Source organism: Staurois parvus, unplaced genomic scaffold (genome assembly GCF_062004578.1).
Source record: "Staurois parvus isolate SC_StPar_1 unplaced genomic scaffold, SC_StPar_1.0 ptg000022l, whole genome shotgun sequence".
In the NCBI taxonomy this organism is placed as follows: Eukaryota; Metazoa; Chordata; class Amphibia; order Anura; family Ranidae; genus Staurois; species Staurois parvus.
Window position 1 is genome coordinate 8745072 of NW_028317818.1, and position 19651 is coordinate 8764722.

At 41.9% G+C, this 19651-nt stretch overlaps 1 long non-coding RNA gene across 1 annotated transcript in view; it reads right to left on the minus strand.

The window, feature by feature from the left end:
- Positions 1–14324, minus strand: part of LOC149472194 (uncharacterized) — an 84780-nt gene extending 70456 nt beyond the window's left edge. The window contains exon 1 of the long non-coding RNA XR_016315334.1: positions 14217–14324. This is a non-coding gene — a long non-coding RNA (uncharacterized LOC149472194). The remainder of the gene's footprint in view (positions 1–14216) is intronic.
- Positions 14325–19651: the final 5327 nt, after the last annotated feature.

Here is a 19651-nt window from a genome sequence, read left to right on the forward strand (position 1 = left end):
GATATATTTATTTATTTTTCTTATATTTATTTTTGACACACATATATATATATAAAACATTTTTTTTTCTCTATATCAATGAATTGCATTTTCTACAATAATGAATTGCATATTTTAAATATGATTAATCTAGGTTAATTTCTGTATCTAAATATTGTTTTTCATCTTTATACGGGCACAATATAAGGGCGCGGCACCATTTTTTATTATTTGTTTGTCATTCACAGTACATATTATGAGGATGTAGTTAGGAGCCTGCGAACTTATCTTTTACTAAACATTTGAGGTGGCTCACAGGACATTCCAATCTTATATTCTTTTACCTACCACACCTTAATTTCTTGAATCTGCAGCCTTCTGTCTATTCTGAGTAGACATTCTTCATTTTTGTTACCAGTCCTACAGCCATACACATCAGCAGGGCCCTCTTTAACCACTTTTCTACCGGCACTTTCACCCATTTCCTGCCCAGTCCAATTTTCAGTTTTCAGCGCTGTCACAATTTGAATGACAATTGAGCGGTAATGCAACACTTCACTCACATGAACTTTTTATAATTTTTTTGAGACAGCTAGAGCTTTCTTTTGGTGGTATTTAATCATCTCTGGGTTTTTTACAAACCAAAAACAACTGAAAATTTTGAAAAAAAAAGTTTTTTCTTAGTTTCTGTTATAAAATATTGTAAATAAGTAATTTTCTCCTTCCCTGATGTGCGCTAATGAGGCTGCAGTGATGGGCACAGATAGGGTGCACTGATGGGCACTGATGAGGAGGCACTGGTAGGTGGCCCTGATGGGCATTGACAGGCATCACTGATAGGCAGCACTCATATATGGAACTGATAGGCAGCAATGACTGGCACTGTTAGGCGGCACTGACAGGCACTGATAGGCGGCACTGATGGACACTGATAGGCAGTACTGATGAGCACTGATATGTGTCACTGACTGGCACTGATAGGCGGCATTAATAGGCAGCACTGACAGGCAACACTGACTGGCACTGATAGATGGCACTGAAAGGCAGCTCAGATGGGCACTGATATGTGGCATTGATGTGCACTGGTAGGCACTGATATGTGGCATTGATGGGCACTGGCAGGTGGCATTGATTGGCACTGACAGGTGGCACTGATGGGGCTACACTGATCATCAGGTCACTGATTATCAGTGCCCTGAGGATCAGTGTACATGTCCCCTGTAAGGAATGCCGATTACCGTATCGCCTCTCCTCTCGAGCTGTCAGCATGACAGCTCTTGAGGAGAGGAATGCCGATAACTGGCATTTCATTATTTACATGTGATCAGCTGTGGTTGGACACAGCTGATCACATGACAGAACCAACGTCATCGGCTCTTTCCACTGATTGGTGATCCGCTGTGTCCCAGGAATTCTGAAGGACCCTCTGCACACTGATATATACCCTTTCAAGCAGACTATGCAATAAACAGGGATATTTAGTTCACACATATTGCAATACATGCTTAAGCTGGCCAACTGCGTCAAAGTCCCAGGGACACAGCGTACCACCGATCAGTGCGCACGCGCAGTTGGAGTGGGAGGACGTCATATGACGTCCTCCCAGACCAAGAGAACCGCCGCCAAACCGTCAGTTCTTTATATGGCGGCCAGGAGGCGGTTAATATTAATTGGACCCTGGGCAAACATATTCTTGCCACACCTCCCTCCCATGCAATTTTGCTCTCCAACCCAACATCCCAAAAAACAAACACACACACATAGACTTGTCTCAAAAACTTTAATAATGTAAATATAAAGAACTGATCCACACTCACTGATTGGTCCAGGCTCACTGACTGGTTGCTGAAGATTACAGTATATCCTTATCACTCACTGATTGGTTGCTAGACATTACAGCACATTATTACCGCTCACCCATTGTTTGCTAGACATTACTGCACAGCATTACTGCTCACCCATTGGTAGCTAGAGGTTACAGCACATCATTACCCCTCACTGATTGGTTGCTAGAGGTTACATCACATCATTACTGCTCACTGATTGGTTGCTAGAGGTTACAGCACATCATTACCACTCACTGATTGGTTGCTAGAGGTTACATCACATCATTGCTGCTCACTGATTGGTTGCCAGAGGTTACAGTACATTATTGCTCACTGATTGGTTGAAGGAGATTACAGCAGATCATTGTTGTTCACTGATTGGTTGCTAGAGGTTACGGCACATCTTTACCACTCACTGATTGGTTGTTAGAGGCTACAGCAGATCACTAATGTTCACTGACTGGTTGTTAGAGGCAGGGCCAGTGCAAGGAGTTTTGTCTACACAGACGAATGTGCATTTTGCTGCTCCCCACCCCACTATCCTCTCGCACATGGTTGAATTAAAATGAACATTGGGCATGGCTTAATACAACATAGATTCTGAGTAGCAACAATGAAGAAACCTGAGATTTAGCCCAAATTAAATTTACCAACTATACACACAGTCCTCCTTTCCGCTGCACACTGTCCTTCCCTACACACTGCGCATCCTCTGCACACTTCTCCCCTTTTCCTCTGCAAACATTGCCACCTGTCCACACTGCTCTCCTCTGCACAAATCCCCCCACTCCAGTCACCTGCACACATTGGCACCTACATCCCACCGGTACACATTGCCCCCTCTGTGTAAACACTGCCCATACACATTGCTCCCCTCCAAACATGCAGACATTGGGGGGGGGTGTAAATGCTAACTTTTCTTTTTAACAAAAAAATAACAAAAATGCACTTTTTTTGCAGGTAAAAAAACTTGTATTTACTGTTCTTGTTTTAGGAACCTGGAAAGCATTGCACCAGCTGATCACCTGTTGTCATGCAGCTCTCCTGCAGACTATCAGTGTAGGCTGTATGATGTATGGACAGGCAGTTTGACACTGACAGGAAGCTTCAATGAACTACCAGAGTGCTCAAAAGGTGACATCACACTTGTCTTCACCCCTGCAGAACATCACACCTGTCTTCAGCCCTACAGAATATCACACCTGTCATCAGCCCTGCAGAACATCACACCTGTTGTCAGCCCTGCAGAACATCACACCTGTCTCCAGCCCTGCAGAACATCACACCTGTCTCCCCTCACCCTGACCTGCAAAACATCACACCTGTCTCCCCTCTCCCTACAGAACATCACACCTGTCTCCCCTCTTCCTGCCCAGCAGAACACTACACCTGTCTCCAGCCCTGCAGAACATCATACATGTCTTCAGCCCTGCAGAACATCACACCTGTCTCCCCCCTCTCTGCAGAACATCTCATGTCTCCAGCCCTGCACAACATTACACCTGTCTCTCCTCTCACTGACCTGCAGAACATCACACCTGTCTCCCCTCTCCCTACAGAACATCACACCTGTCTCCCCTCTTCCGTCCCAGCAGAACACTACACCTGTCTCCAGCACTGCAGAACATCATACATGTCTTCAGCCCTGCAGAACATCACACCTGTCTCCCCCCTCTCTGCAGAACATCACATGTCTCCAGCCCTGCAGAACATTACACCTGTCTCTCCTCTCACTGTTCTGCAGAACATCACACTTGTCTTCCTTCTCTCTGCCCTGAAGAACACCACACTATCTCCCCATTCCCTGTAGAACATCACACCTGTCTCCCCATTCCCTGCAGAACATCACACCTGTCTCCACACTCATTGCAGAACATCACACCTGTCTCCCCTCTCCTAACCCTGCAGAGAATCACATAGTTCTTTCCTCTCCCAACCCTGCAGAACATCACACCTGTCTTCACCCCTGCAGAACATCACATCTGTCTTCAGCCCTGCAGAACATCACACCTGTCTCTAGCCCTGCAGAACATCACACCTGTCTTCTCTCTCCTAGCCCTGCAGAGCATCATTCCTGTCTCCGTCCTCCCAGCCCTGCCTCCCCTCTCCCAGCCCTGCAGAACATCACATGAGAGAAGAGATATTTTGCAGGGCTTGGAGAGGGGAGACAAAGCACTGTCAGTAAAATAAGGAACTTGCCACAGTTTTTATCTAGCTGCTGCCCCCACCACCACCACCACCATGGAGCTCTTCAGACCTGCCTCCGCGTGGCTGAAAAAACTCTCAGTCGTAGCTCTGTTCTTCAGCAGTTCTACCACCTTCTCCACCCGCAGGGCAAGTTAGGAGATGCAGCAAACCAAGAGGAAGGGACAAGGCTGAGTCCAGAGCAGGACAGTCAGAGCAGAGAATCTGGCTTTCCTCCACCTTTTCAGCCTGATCCCCCCCACATGCACTCTCTGTAGCAGGATGCCGGGGTTTTGCCCCCACCCATCACTGCCCCAGACGTTCCCGAAGCGGCAGCTGCTTTGGGCCCCACAACAATGACAGAGCCCATGCCCCTTTGCCCCCTGTTAAAGACGGCCCTGCATGTCAGCTGACATTTTATTATGCTGTGCACTGTTTTAACTGTTCACACGCACCTTTTCAAATACTGTACGTAAACATTAATATCAACGGCTGTTTTATGACCAAACATTTTGTATACTGAATAGTGCATGTCAACTTTTCTCTTGCTTCAAATACAATAAAAACACTGAACAAGAAAGAAAACATTTAAGAAAAAGCTGTAAAATAACCCAAATGGTTTTTTTTGCTTGTTTACCTATTTGTCAATTTATAATAAAAACACAAGCAGGAAATATATAAAACAGTATACCAAATATTATGACATTAAAAATATGTATATAAAATGATTTGAGTGAGCAAAAAGTCATAGAATTATTGTCAGGTTAACCCATATATACTGATGCTGCAACAAAAATGTTTTAGCACCTAGATGTCAATGATACTAGCCATTAAAAGGGTTGAATATTTTTCCCTCCAGGACCAAAAATACAACTTGTTGTGTGATAACCTTAAAGTGGACAAAGCCTATACAGTAATATGGTTCAATAATAATTTGTGTACAATGTAATCATATTCCTCTTCTCTAGCATGAATAATTTCACTTTATCTAATCTTTCCTCTTGTCACAGATCAGCTGAAGAGCTGATCTGTCACCTGATCTGGTGGTTTGTCCTTACCTCCTTGCTGCTGTTGTTCTGCTGGTACCTGAGGTTTTACTAGCATGCACACCATTTCCTGCCTCACCTTCTGCGCTGGACAGCACAGTGGCTAAGTGATTAGCACTTCAGCCTGGCAGTACAGGATCATTGGTTCAATTCCCAACCACGGCACTACCTGCATGAAGTTTGCATGTTTTCACTGTGACTGTGTGGGTTAATTCTGAGTACTCTGGCTTCCTCCCACACTTTAAAGACATGCTAGTAGGTTAATTGTCTTAGTATATGTATCTATGAGGGTGAGTTACGGACCTTAGATTGTAAGCTCCTTGAGGGCAGGAACTGATGTAAATGTAATACGTATGTAAACCCCTGTGTAAATTGACAGCACTCTATAAGTACCTGAAATAAATATACCTTCCTCCATGACCATTTCCGGGCCAAATCTTAGTTATTTAAGTCAAGCTCAGATCAGCTCCCATCGCCTGAGCAATAGGGTATACCTAGCCCTAGGCTCCCTGTTCCTAGTTCCTGACCTCCTGTGACCATATTATTTTCTGCAAATCTTGTGACTTCTGTGTGTCTGGTTCCTCAAATCCTCAGTGCACCTATCCCTCCCCTGGTTGTTACTGTGTAGCAACCTCTTCTCCATCTCACCCTGGATTTAATTGTTTTCCTCCTGGCCTAACCTCTGGCCTAGTTCTTGAAACTTCTTATCATCTCTGCCCATTTCAACTCCACCAGTCATCCTGTTCCACTTCTGTACCCTTGCAGCATGCCCTGGCAGCTTCTGATTTTCAGACGTTCACCTTGAGTTGTTGGTGACACTTCAGTTTGAGAGGATACACACATAGCCAGAGGACCTTTGTACAAATTGACAGTACTCTACCTGAGTTCAAAGTGCTGAGTACTGTTCTGTAGGGGAAGTTGAAGAGCTCAGGACTTAGGAAGCCATCTCCTCCTTGCAGGTCTTTCACTTTCCTGATTGCATATTACGGTTATGATCAAGCTCTTGCTGTGCTAATATACATTTCTGCAGAGGAGCTGGAGCTTGGTCTTATCTGAATGTACCAGAATGCTGTAGCACCCCTGTTTACCTCAAGCAGAAAATAACTCTTCCTATCAATCCACTTCACCATTGTGCAATACCCCATATGAGAATGGACTCCCACCAGATACTCAGACCCTTTCTTCTCAGTGGGTCATATCAGGCATAAAGTAATGATACGTAGCTCCTGGGCACCTAACTCCTTTCAAATTTACTATCCAAACCAATCCACTATTTCAAATCCACTGTCCAAACCAATCCACCATTATAAATCCACAATCCAAACCATTTCGCCATTACAAATCCACTACTTTAACCAATCCACTATTTCAAATCTACTATCCAGAGCTGTTGTACATTACTTCCATGTAAGCATATTTTTATTTTTGTAATCTCTTTGCAATAATTACTACACTATGTGTTTGGTCTTTTTTATAACATTTCCTGGGATGTTGGATGTTTAGAAGGTGGACCTGAGAGAAGGGGAATTACATAAGGGGTTATTCCAGCTGCTGGGGGTTGTTGTGTATATAATTTGTGGTAAGGGGTTATTGGGATTCACCTGCGTGCTGGATGGATGCTAGTTTTTTACCATGGGATATGTAATGAAATACTTCTAGGGTGAAAAGTCAGCACCAAGGATGAAGATCTACTCTTTAACCACTAGCCTACAGGGCACTTATACCCCCTTCCTGCCCAGGCCAATTTTCAGCTTTCAGCGCTGTTGCACTTTGAATGACAACTGTGCGGTCATGCAACACTGTACCCATATAAAAATTTTATAATTTTTTTGTAACAGATAGAGATTTATTTTGGTGATGTTTAATCACTTCTGGGTTTTTTATTTTTTCTTAAACAAACCAAAAACAACTGAAAATTTTGAAAAAAAAACATTTTTCTTAGTTTGTGTTATAAAATTTTGTAAATAAGTGATTTTTCTCCTTCACTGATGTGCACTAATGAGGCTGCACTGATGGGCACTGATAGGCTGCACTGATGGACACTGATAGGTGGCACTGATGGGCACTGATGAGGAGGCACTGGTAGGTGGCTCTGATGGGTGGCACTGATGGGCATTGACAGGCATCACTTATGGGCACAGAAAGGCGGCACTGATAGGGTGGCACTGATAGGGTGGCACTGATAGGGTGGCACTGACTGGCACTGTTATGCGGCACTGATAGGCAGCACTGAAGGGCACTAGTGCACACTGATAGGCGGCACTGACTGGCACTGATAGGCGGCACTGAATAGCAGCACTGATAGGTGGCACTGACTGGCATTGATAGGTGGCACTGACTGGCACTGATGGGTGACACTGAAAGGCAGCTCAGATGGGCACTGATATGTGGAATTGATGTGGCACTGATGGGCACTAAAATGTGGCACCGATGTGGCACTGATGGGCACTGGCAGGTGATATGGATGAGCACTGAGAGCTGGCACTGATGGACACTAACAGGTGGCGCTGCTGGGGCTACACAGATCATCAGGGCACACTGATCATCAGTGCTCTGATGATCTGTGTACATGTCCCTTCTGAGGAATGCCGATTACCGGCTCTCCTCACGAGCTGTCAGCGTGACAGCTCGAGAGGAGAGAAATGTCGATAACTGTCATTTCCCTGTTTACATTTGATGAGCTGTGATTGGACACATGACCGAGCCGACATCTTTGGCTCTTTCTGTGGATCGGTGATCCACTGTGTCCCTCGCACTGCCGATCGCCACACTGCGCGCTCTGGGAGACACGCATGAGCGGTTAGAATGGGAGGACGTCATATGACGTCCTCCCAGAACGAGAGAACCACCTTGTGTCCGTCACATTACTATATGGCGGGCGGGAGGCGGTTAAACATCAGTTTATTCCATATATGGCTGAAATCCAGCCTGACAAGCTTATGTGTTTCCATCCCCTGGTAATCATAACTATTCATCAGGTTTACATTTGCACATTAAATACTTCAGCTCCCTGGACATACAGTATGTAGTACGTCCAGAGAGTAAATAAACTCCTTGCTATAAAGTAAGAGTGATCTGCGCAGCTGTATTACAACCACATACAGCTGCAAAACACACAAATAAGACAGAAACCTGTGAGGAGAAGAACCCCTGGATTCTGTTAGTGGTGAGTCAGAAATATGGACTTGGCTTTAAAGCTGAACTCTAGGTAAACAGCTAAATACACATATTAAAAACATATAATATGCACAGTGTGTACAAAGATTTGTATTTCTGTCCTTCCGGTTCTCGGATTTTAACAGTTCTGCCACCCCAAAAAGCCCTGTCTGGCATGGCAGGAGACCCGATTTTTTCTGCTGCAGTTCAGCAACACAAACTCACAAATCTACAAAACAACCAAATGCAAGAGTAGCATGTCACCAGCAAATTGTTCAAGATTTTCTTGCCAGCCAGTAGTGATATATAAGGAAACTAAATCACATCTCTGTCAGGAGCCACAGGACAGAAAAAATTGGTACCATAACCTTTCAATTCAATAAGTGATGCTTGGGGCAAACTAGGGAATCTTAGACAAAGCCAAGTGATATTGCTGATACATATAAGGCTATCCCTTATTCTTACGGTGCTAAATCAGTTAACTTTAAAAAAATGTGTATAAAGATATATACAATTTAAAAAATATTAAAATACCATCTAAACCAAATGAGTGGATGTCAGCACTTAAAATCTAATATACACTCCTCAGTGGATGAATCTACACCCTATAGTGCAATGAGATCCCAATTATAGGATTAAATATATTATCTTTTCAATAAACATAAAATAACAGGTGTACAAATAATTCAGAGAATAACAGTATATTAAAACGTTCCAAAAGCCAGTGTGAAAATATACAAAGTAACTGTCCAAGTGTAGCTAATATATTACAAAGTGTCCATTTGTCCATTTAGCCAAACACACACCACAGAATCTTTAACTCTTTATGTATAAGCCTCAGTCTATCTTCAGATGTTTGTATTCACCACCAATTTACCGTCATCACCAATTTAAGGATTTACAATCACCACATTTTATTGCCCAAAACATGTTAATTTGGGCTCAAACAGAATGAAATACCAAATTAACATATTTAATAGTTCCACTATCCCATATAAAAGGTAAATAAAAAGCTTACTGGCTCTTGGTTTATTATTCTATATAAAATGTATATTTTATATGGCACAGTAAGGTAAATAGGTAGACGTTTGGTAAAACAGACAAAAAAGGCAATCCAGTGTCACATGGTATTATGTAGACTGGGGAAATCACCTGATACTGTATGGCGGATGTGTTTGTTGAAAAAGGCTCTTGCCTAACGTCCAGTCAATTAGTTCTAAACTCTCTACAGGTGAAATTTCTAAAAATTAGAATATCGTGCAAAAGTTCATTTATTTCAGTAATGCAACTTAAAAGGTGAAACTAATATATGAGATAGACTCATTACATGCAAAGCAAGATAGGTCAAGCCGTGATTTTTCATAATTGTGATGATTATGGCTTACAGCTCATGAAAACCCCAAATCCACAATCTCAGAAAATTAGAATATTACATACAATCAATAAAACAAGGATTGTACATAGAACAATATCGGACCTCTGAAAAGTAGAAGCATGCATATGTACTCAGTACTTGGTTTGGGCCCCTTTTGCAGTAATTACTGCCTCAATGCTGCGTGGCATGGAAGCTATCAGCCTGTGGCTCTGCTAAGGTGTCATGGAAGACCAGGATGCTTCAATAGTGGCCTTCAGCTCTTCTGCATTGTTCGGTCTCATGTCTCTCATCTTTCTCTTGGCAATGCCCCATAGATTCTCTATGGGGTTCAGGTCAGGTGAGTTTGCTGGCCAATCAAGTACAGTAATCCCACGGTCATTGAACCAGGTTTTGGTGCTTTTGGCAGTGTGTGCAGGTGCCAAGTCCTGCTGGAAAATGAAGTCAGCATCCCCATAAAGCTCGTCTGCGGAATTAAGCATGAAGTGCTCCAAAATCTCCTGGTAGATGGCTGCGTTGACCCTGGACTTAATGAAGCACAGTGGACCAACACCAGCAGATGACATGGATCCCCAAATCAACACCGACTGGGGAAACTTCACACTGGACTTCAAGCATCTTGCAGTGTGTGCCTCTCCATTCTTCCTCCATACTCTGGGTCCTTGGTTTCCAAATGAGATGCAAAAGTTGCTCTCATCAGAAAAGAGGACCAGGTCTGTTTTTCTTTAACCCGGGTAAGATACTTCTGACATTGTTTGTTGTTCAGGAGGAATACGACATTTGAAGCCCATGTCCAGGATCCGTCTGTGTGTGGTGGCTCTTGATGCACTGACTCCAGCCTCAGTCCACTCCTTGAGAAAGTCCCCAATACTTTTGAATGGCCATTTCCTGACAATCCTCTCCAGGCTGTAGTCATCCCTGCTCCTTGTGCACCTTTTTCTTCCACACTTTTCCCTTTCACATAACTTTCTATTAATGTGCTTTGATACAGCACTTTGGGAACATCCAACTTCTTTTGCAATTACCTTTTGAGGCTTTCCCTCCTTATGGAGGGTGTCAATGATGGTTTTCTGCACAACTGTCAGGTCAGCAGTCTTTCCCATGATTGTGATTCCTACTGAACCAGACTGAGAGACCATTTAAAGGCTCAGGAACACTTTGCAGGTGTTATGGCTTAATTAGCTGATTAGAGTGGGACACTTTGAGCCGAGAATATTGCACCTTTTCACAATATTCTAATTTTCTGAGATTGTGGATTTGAGGTTTTCATGAGCTGTAAGCCATAATCATCACAATTATGACAAATCAAGGCTTGAACTATCTTGCTTTGCATGTAATGAGTCTATCACATATATTAGTTGTGCACAAGTGGGCTCGCTCAGAGTTATGCTTCAGCGACAAATTTTATTTTGTTATACACATAGAGTTCTACATTAAAGTTTGTTTGCTTATGCTATGCTCTCATGGGAAAATTGAGATAACATGTATTTCCAAACATACAGCCCCGAATGACCTTGGCTGCTAGGGAGCCAATTGACACGTGAACTAACCTTATCTCATAACAATGTAAAAGTTCTTTTCAATCTTAGAATAAACCTAGAATATTGTCAGACCACCTTCAAAAGTGTGGTTTCTCCCTGTGCACACAGTTTTGGATATAATTTGGTTATATCTTTAATTTTGTATATAGCAGACAGCTTCTAACATTATCAATAGAAAAGATGATAGTGATTGCGTATTTTCCTGAGTGCAAATGCAAAAATCAATACAGTCTTCACTTAAAGTGACTTACTGTAGGATAAGTTAGTATAAATCCTCACAATTTCTTGAAAATATGATAAAACCTTGTGTTGGTGATCTGGGTGAAACTATGCTTTGGTCCAAACAGGTTGTAAAAATAAACATGACACTGTAAAAAAAAAAAAAGACACTTGCTTTGTGCAGCTGAGCTTTTGAATAAACTTATTTTTAGACTTAAATGCCCTGTTTATTTAGCTTTACAGCTTGATGAGGGCACCAATGTTAGTGATCGAGCTGTAATGTTAGTTTTCATGCAAAATCTGTATAGTTGGGACCTTCCTGAAGTCATTTTGACCTGTGACAATTTAAACAAAACAACTGAGTCATCTTTGACAAAATAGACTAGAAGCAAAGCTTTGATACTTACTAATGATGTTCAGGGCAATCCAGGATCAAAATGCTGGAGTTAGATAAGGCAAAGCATAGGCATTTAACTTTCCTCATCCCAGGCAGCATACACTCATATTTCCTTCATGTCAGTCATCAGGAACAAGGGAAGAATGTTCTGCGTAAGTTTCAAACTAGCATGTTGAAGCTTGCACAAGCCTTAGGATCCTGGGTAAGTTATAAACAATCTTGTCATAGTGTACACAAGCCTGAGTATCCTCTTCAATCCCCCATGTGACAGTGCTGGGGCAGTCATAAGGCATCTTCTGGCACCTGGGAAGGATTCAAAATGAGGCACACAGCTGGAGCCAGAGGTTCTACCATGTGTCTTCTCTGATGATTACAGCACAGTCACCTGTACCCTCTCCTCCTTACTGGCCTGATCCTTGAACTCCTTAGAACCAGTAGCTCCACAATGTTTCTAAAGCTGGACCTCAGCTACCAAACGTCCACATTCCATGTTGCACCACAAATTTTGCTGCCTAGCGCTCCAGCGATGTAAAGGTGCCATACAATGTTTTTGCAGCTGGACCTCAGCTGCCAAACGTCGGATGTTTGCAGGCAAGGAAAGTTCTGCTTTGTGCCTCAAAGTCTGGGGCCTATTCCAGTGCTACAGCACTCAAAAATATCTTTGGCTTTTGTCTCTCACATAATACACACAAGTTGAGCTGCATAGACTTCTGTCTCTTTTCAGCCTAATAAACTATGTAACAATCTATGTTTAATTCAAGATAACCCCTACCTCATCTCTCACTTTCAGACCTACCATGCTGCTTATATGCTGTCCAGTCACAGTACAGTATTAGTAGCTGTAGAGCTTTTGTTGCTCAAATATGCTCCAATGCTTATTTCAAGCTAAAACCTGACTCCTCTTTCTATGTATTATTGCAAAAGAAAAAAAATCAAAGCTGGTTACATATTGTACAGCCACAGCAAAACTAAGGGGGAAGGGGAGCATGTGCCCGGGTGCAGCATTGAGAGGGACTCCACAGCTGGTACTGATCTTCCTGCAGCAACTGAAACCCCTCCCACCAGGAAAAATACAGGGATGGGTGGCAGTAAATGCCACCCCAGCTGTCACTCTTGTCCATGCCCCTTATTCTTAAACTGTTCAGTCCCCATACTCCCCTGGTCCCTCCATCCCCCCGTCCCCCTGTGTTCTTCTGCTCCCCCGCAATGCACCCTTCCTCTCCTGCTGGCTAGCTGTGCAGTAAGTGGGTGGACTGAATAAAGGCATAATCCTCCTCAGCATAATCCTCCTCGTAGGAAGAAGATCATTAAAGACCCTCCAAGATATGACATTGAACATATTCCATAAGATTACTGGATTAAACTAAACAACAGATTTGCTGTTTTTGATACAGAAGATAAAGAGCCAGAAGAGCTATTGATTGGCACCAAAACCATAATAAATAAAGTAGTATAAATTAATTACAGATGAGGGAAAAAGCAAAGAAGTCACCTTGGATTTCAGAGGAAGCTAGAAAAGTGACAGAACAAAGAAGGCAAGCCAAGCCAAGAGTGAAAGTATCACAAATTAACAAAGTGCTTTGACATCAAGTTTGGAAATATAAAGAACAATATGTCAAAAAAATTTGTAAGAACATTGAAGCTGAGCATGTAAAAGGAAAAACCAGACTAGCTTTTCAGGACATTAAGAGATTGCAGCAGAAATTCCAACCTAGATTAGGGATGCTTAAAGATTCCAATGAATACTGAATGATCCAGGGAACATTAAAAGGAGATGGAAAGATTATACTGAAAATGTATATTAAAAACCCAGTGTGAATAACATTATGGAAACTGAACCAGAAAAAGATGCTGAATATGAACTAAATATCTTAGAGATAGGAAAGAAGAAGTCATAGAAGCAATTAAAGGTTTAAAGATTTATCAAACAATAAGTCACCAGAATATCGATAGTATCGATACTTAATCAGAGGCCTCAAGGGTGCTCTCTTGGCCCTTACTCGACTCTGTCAATGGATTTGGAAGGAAAAAGCATTGGCAACTGACTGGAAAAAATCACTGTTCACTCCTATATTGAAGAAAGGGGATGCTAAAGACTGTAACAACTACAAAACGATTGCATTAATTGCACATGCCAACAAATAATTGCTGAAAATAATACAATGAAAAATACAAACATACATTGAGCTAGAACTATCTGAAGCTCAGGCTGGGTTCAGAGAAGGCAGAGGAACAAGAGACATTATTGCCTACGTTATATGGATATTAGAGAAGTGCAAAGAATATCAAAAGACCACATACTTTTGCTTCATTGACTACAGCAAAGTGTTTGATTGTGTGGATCATGATAAATTGTGGAGGACTCTGTTACAAATGGGAATACCTAAACAAATAATTAATTTGATAAAGAGTCTCTAAAATAATCATGAATATGGCAACACTGACTGATTTCCAATAAAATGAGCCATCAGGCAGGGATGCATCTTGTCACCTTACCTGTTCAACCTATATAGTGAAGCCATCTTCAGAAATGCAAATTTGGAATAAGAGTCTGTCGGTATCAAGGTTGGCGGCCGAAATATAAACAACCTGCACTATGCAGATGACACAAAGCTCATCACCAGCAGCAAAGAAGATATGCTGTATTTACTGAACAAAGTCAAAACTGAATGTCGAAAGAGGGGATTAGAACTGAATATAAACAAGACAAAGATCATGAACATAGAAAATGATGATGATTTTGAGCTTGATGGCAATAGAATTTAGGTTGTAAAGCATTTTAATCTCCTGGGATCTTTTATACATAAAGAAGCAACTAGTAGTTGCAGAAGAGCACTTGGTAGCCAATGAAGACTGTTCGGTATTCACATCATTGTGTTGAGTAGGGAGCCATCTATTGGGCATTCACTGCAACTGCACTCTTTTGTACTTTTGTCAATAAAGGACAAGGAAGTGAAAGGGAATTAAAAATAAAGATTTCCCATATACCACTGCACTTCCACTTTAGCTTCCAGAAGAACACACCAGTGAAGGCTTCTTTTCTTCCTTTGATACACATATGCCTGTAGGTTCTTTCATCGTGTTTGTCAAAGTGATATACCTGTATATATCTAGATCACATTTCAATATATTTATTTCAAGTTGCAGGTAGCTGTTTGTAAGAAATGTGTTCATTGTATGCATTTATAAGAGACATGTTTACATGTTATTGTAACTTCAGTTTATGTGATTGTATTTCAGATTTACAGAACTATTCACAGAAGTAAATTCAGTTTTGGAATGAAAAACACTGCTTCTGACAGTTTTGTTAAATAGCTGTCAGCTAACTGTTAGTAGGACAGCATAATAAAAAGGCATCTGTATATTGGTGAAGATATAGGAACTTCACAGTAAAAAAGCATTTGTAAACAGGTGAAGAAGAAGGAGCTTCACAGTAAAAAAGCATTTTTATACAAGACAAAGGAGCTTCACAGTAGAAAGGCAGACATATACAGGCAAAGAAAAAGGAGCTTAATTTAAAAGTGAAAGAATCCACATGAAAACTGTACTTGGAATTGTACTCCCCTTTAATTCATACATCATGGATTCAGATAGGAGTATGGACATTCTGCATTAAACTTCAGAGACCAGGCCTCACATGTCTGGCTCCAGAAATTCAGTGCATTCCACAAGATCATCAGTAAGTTCTGCACGCCTCAGAGTAAGAGCAAAGGCAGAAGCAGCACAAACAGAGGACTTACACACTCAAAAAGAAGCTGACTTGATGAGACAGAAAGGAGAGTTAGAAGCCACCACTTGAGGCAGAAAATCGAGTTGGAAGCCAACTCCTTCAGGTAGAAAGCAGAGCTAGAAGCAAGCATGCATGTGCTGCAGACTCAAAGGGCAGCAGCAGTAGAAGCTGTGATATACGAAACTGCAATTGGTTTGGAAGGAGATCCCCTCCAACCTCCAAGATCTTGAGGAAATAGCAACTCACGATTCAGTGCAAGGGACTCAGGAATATGTACAGAACCATGCTCCACACCACATTATAACAGAGTATGCTTCTATCAAGCCTATCTCCAACACGTTTCCATAGTTTCCTCACTTCACATACCGACAACCCTATCCAGATAGGCGTGTACTGTCCCCTGCTTTTCACATAAACTCTGAAACTGTCCCAGTGCCAAGGGTACACATTCAGTGAAGCAAAGATGATCATAACCCTCAGCATCTAACATGCCACATGGGTTGTCATGTATCCTCTTTCAAAAATGGTCTGTTAGGCTCCTCATGGACAACTGATCTAGCAAAGCAACTAATTCAGTGAGAATTACTGAGCACTGGGCTACTAAAATTTGATGATCGCCCTGAGAACTATTGGGTATGGAAGACATCTTTCCAAGGCTTCATCAGAGGTCTCAGTCTTATGGCTAGAGAGGAGTTAGATCTGGTAACAAAGTGGCTCAGACCAGAGTCATCTCAACGGGCCAAGAGAATCCGGTCTGTACACATTCATGATCCAGCTGCTGGGGTTAAAATTGTATGGCAGAGATTAGAAGACTGTTATGGCAGCCCTGAAGATATTGAAAATGCTTTGTTGAAGAAACTGGAAGATCTCCTTAAAATCTCTAAAACTGACAACCTAAAGTTAAGAGAACTTGGTGATATGTTGTCAGAGGTCAATGTAGCCAGGACTGAAGGCCGCTTACCAGGGTTGGGATACCTGGAGACAGCACGTGGGAGTTAAACCATTAACAAAAATCTCACGTATAGTCTGCAAAATAGGTGGATTTCTGAAGACTCTAAGTACAAGGAAGATCATTGTATCTCCTTCCCACCATTCAGTTTGTTTGTCAAGTTTATTGTTAACAATCAAAGACTAGAAATGACCCAAGCTTCATATTCCCAAAATGCAGTAACCAGATGTCAGCAAATACAGAGAAGATAGGAGAAAAGCATGGCAACAGACCATCAGTTTCAGTCATAAAGATAGAAGTTCATGCCAAACCCATAAATAAACCATACCCACTGTGGATTAGGAAGCAAGTATATTGATGAACGTATAGCTTACCTTAGAGAAAACGCCATTTGCTTTGCATGTTGTGCATCCACCAAACACATTGCTAAAGACTATACAAGGTCAATATAAGAAGCAAAGAGCGCAGGATTTTAATATTACAGGTGCTTATATTTAAGTCAATTTACACAGTGCTTTACATATATTATTGTATATTCACATCACTCCCTGACCCTCAAGGAGCATACCGTCTAAGGTCCCTAACTCACATTCTTACATACTGTACACATACAGTACTAGGGCCAATTTAGACAGGAGCCAATTAAATTACCAGCATGTCTTTGGAGTATGGGAGGAAACCAGAGTATCCAGTAGAAACCCATGCAGGCACAGGGAGAACATGCAAACTCTAAGCAGGGGGTGCCATGATTGGGATTCAAACCAATGACCCCAGTGCTCCCAGTCAGAAATGCTAACCATTTACCCACTGTGCTGCCCTGTGACCAGCATACCTTGGCACTGTATCCATTTCCAGCTTCTTGGGCAACAGAGACTCTGGTAACCAACAAAGAGCAAGTCAGGGAGGAAGATGACAAAGAAATGGAAAACTGAAATCTTCCTGCTCTTGGGGAGTTGGCACAAAATGCCTTAATGGACTGCAGTCAAAACTTGGCCTTCATGGGGTGCACTTGCCTTGCTGCCCTCACAAGACTGGGGGGGTCTGGGAACACTGCAGTAACGATAAACAAACAGAGGGTGCACTGGCCAAGTGCATTATCCTTTAAAAATGTATTTATTGTAAAAAGGTAAGTATTATGCTCACAAAGTCATAATACATCTCATGGGCACAGCGCAAACAATCCTAAAAACATCAAGGTGTACAGAAACGATGGAACATCTAGAGGCTGATGCATTTTGAGGACTTATCCTCTTCCTCAGAGCCTATATCGATATAGCCTCTGAGGAAGAGGATAAGTCCTCGAAACACGTCAGCATCTAGATGTTCAATCGTTTTTGTACACCTTGATGTTTTACGAATTGTTTGTGCTGTACTCATGAGATGTATTTGTACCTTTCATGACTTTGTGAGTATAATACTTATCTTTTTACATTAAATACATTTTTAAAGGATAATGCACTAGGCCAGTGCGCCCTCTGTTTGTTTATCGCTACTGCAGGTAGGAAGATGAACCTACCCCATTGACTGTCGAATTCAAGTGTACAGAGGTATGTGCAGAAGAACGAGGTGCAGATCATGGTCCAAGATTTGTTTAGTGACTGTATCCCCATCTAACAAATCTGACTGTTCTGTGAATATGTATGCAGGTAAGATCAAAATAATCACTCATTAACCAAGTCAGAGTTCTTTAATATGTTTAACATTACTGGTGAAACATATTCTTACATACTAAAAACATACTCAGGAACTATGGAAAAAATGGGGCATAGGGCATCTGAGTTCACTGTTTAGTCTGTTGATGGGAAAACACATAAAAACACATAAAACTTCCCACTCTCATTGGATGTGGCATGATGCCTGACGACAGGTCAGAAATACTAACCCCTGGGATTACACAGCATTTTCCTCATATGATATCCTTAACCGATAAGATCCCCACAATTGACCCCAATGCCCAACGTTGCATGCTTGAGAAGGAGTGCAACTCTCCCCTCCCCCACGGCTGCTGAATGAAGATCCGGGTGAACGGGACCCAGTGGTCATGTGATCGCTATGCGATCACATGATTACAATGACAACAAAACTGTTATGAATTTATCTGATTCATAACAGGTCTGCTTCTCTTCCTGGTGAGCTGTGATTGGCCCACAGCTCTCACATGATACATGGGCCAATTACAGCACCCTGTACCATGTGACCAGCTGGAGCCAATCACAGATCACTGTATTTTGAGCTGTCATGAACTTCACCCATTCATGACAGCTCAAAGCAAAAATTGCATTGGAGCAATAATCTTGATTGCTCCTGCAATACAAAGTGTAACAAACAAACAAAAAAAAATCCTGATCACACCCCTCCTCCCAGAGTAGTACAATGTTGCCATGGTAACATTGCGCTACTCTGATGAAAGTATTGTTTAAAAAATAGTAAAAAAAAAGAAAAATAATGTTTAAAAAAATTAAAATGTTGAGAGAATTTTTTTTATTTATTTATTTTAACCACTTACCCGCCCACAATGTGCAGGTGAGTGGCCACTCTAGGCAAAGCGACATACCCTTATGTCACTTTCTATTTCTGGGTCTGAGTTCGCATGCATACGTACCCCCCACTGCCCCCTATGCCAGTCCAGGGAGAGAAGAGAAAACTTGGCACTGAGTAAAAACACTACATTTTACACACACGTTAGATTAGCATATTTAACCCTTTGATCACATTTTTAAACTCTTTGATCACCCTGTCACCCTGCCAATGCCATTAGACCAGTTTCAGTATATAGAATTTTTCACTGATCACTGTATTATTAACACTAGTGACATCAAATAAAATCAGGGTCATATAGCGCCCCTTCCAGCCAGGGTCAGTTAGCATTAGATTGCCCACACACTATCGCACTCATGCTATAGGTCAGTGATCACTGCTAGAATAGTGTTTGTACGGATCAATATATTGATCACAAACAGATCTATACTAGTGCCTCCTTAGTATAGTGTTCCCAAAAACGCAATATTAGCAGGATCAGCCACATTCGCTGCCACCACTAGCATTTAGCCCCTTTAGCAATTTATACACACAAAAATACATTGCTACCCACTCAAATTCAGCTCTTGCCAGACAATATGCATGGAATCATATCATGGTTTCTGAATTTCCTTTTTTTTTTTAGCCTAACTCTCAACATGGGCATTACATACTGTATATACCCAACAAGGACCAGCAATGTACTGGTACATCGCTGGACTTTGAGTGGTTATA